Here is a 1,929-nt window from a genome sequence, read left to right as displayed (position 1 = left end):
TAATACTAAATACAAGCATAAACATGTGCATGTTGACACTTCCCAAGCACACATAATCGACATGTGTGTGACTATTTTATACAAATATATATATATATATATATATATATATATGTATGTATGTATGTATGTAAAATATTATGCCTATTCCATGCATTTAGATATATGTGCATGTGATGGTTTAGTCAAAGGTCACCGATATATCCTGAGACTCACCCATGACAGCAATTGTCTCAGAACTCTCCCTCCATCATATGTATATATTAAAGCTAGAACGCTATTGATACTATTTCTGCCCAAGTATTATCAAAGAAAATTCAGTGGTTGTTGTCAAAATGAGGTCCATACATTTAATCATAATTTGTAATGTCGAAATTCTCTAGAAACCAAAAATCATGTGGTTGCTTATGCATCAAGTGAACAAAAAATGGATGGCTCAATATAGTTGGTAAAATAAGGTACCTTATAGGTCATGTAACTTGAGAATCCAAACTGTTTATCTTGATATACACATTTTAAAATATATGTTATCAAAATTTTATTGATTTAGATAATTTTGAACCATGGATGAAATTAAATTATGCTGTCATATCGTTAAAATTTTGATATGATGCATACACATCATGCATATACGCAAAAGACCTCTAGAACATGATGTATGGTTTCTAAGCAATTTAGACATTGTAGCTTATGATCAATGATGTGGATTTTTATTTAATAAGAGATATTATATTTTTTTTGTCAATAGCATTGGGCGCCAAATATCGTTGATCATACCCTAGCTTCACTATAGAAAATCATATGTGTCGGCATAAAAGGGGAACCCCCAATTTACAAGGCTCCCACCACACTGCAATGTTTAAAGAGGGTTAAGTGTATGCAACCTTAGCCCATGGAGAGACTATTTTAATTTTTTGAACCTATAATACTCATATCACAATTAAGCAACCTTACCTTTGCACCAAGACTACCCTCTATATGTTAGCATGATTTCAAAAAACTATACTATATCTCTAGGTTCTTATAATCGCAACAACTCTCTCCACCCACCTTCAGCCCCTCCCCTCTTGGCACCAGAATTTTAGTTTGTCCTCAAAATTATGATGGCCATGTCATACCCCTGTTATGAAAATTTACAATGGTTTAGTGATGTTAACCCTAGGAACTCCTAACCAAGGGAGACCAGGTGTGAATGCAACATTTCACAAAAACCATATCTGTATCAGGAAAGCTTTGCAATAGAAATAAAGTAAAGTTCCGTTTACCTACATGGATAGCATGATCCTATGCATCACCATATCATTGCTTTCTTATCAATAATATGCAAGAAGGCAAAAACAACAGCTTAATCAAAGAACTAGAGGCCCACCTAGGGGGCACATTAGGGAACCCCTTCAACCACTTTCTACATTCATTTCAAACAAAAACAATAAATGAGGAAGATATTGTCATTATATTTTTGTTTCCATATATATTTTCTTTTTAACCGTTCCTTTTTCAATGGAATCCTATTTTTATTCATTATATTTTTGTTTACATTTATACTTCCTTCTTCACCGTTCCTTCTTCACCGTTCCTTCTTCACCGTTCCTTCTTCAATGGCATCCTATTTTTATTAGTCACAAAGATTTGTCATTGCTTGTAACAATCAAGCTCTTTGGTACCGCAAGATGCCGATAATTTCAATTTTATTTTTTTTAAATATTCAACCATATTTATCCCATATTTGGATTTTATTTTAATAGGGTTTTCAACTTTGAAAGAGGAAGATAGGGTTTGTCCATGACCTCACTGGTAACATTTTCTTTCAAAGAGTGCCTTTAAGGGGAACAAGAAATAAATCCATTATAAAAAGATATTTCTTGGTAGCGGTGGCATCAACATTCGCTAAACCAATTCGAACTGAATGGTTCGACCCATACCGAACCG

This window comes from Phoenix dactylifera, chromosome 9 (genome assembly GCF_051530095.1).
Source record: "Phoenix dactylifera cultivar Ajwa chromosome 9, Ajwa_hap1_PhDact_Kaust_v1.1, whole genome shotgun sequence".
In the NCBI taxonomy this organism is placed as follows: Eukaryota; Viridiplantae; Streptophyta; class Magnoliopsida; order Arecales; family Arecaceae; genus Phoenix; species Phoenix dactylifera.
The sequence above is the reverse complement of the archived record's forward strand: the minus strand, read 5'-3'. Positions refer to the sequence as shown.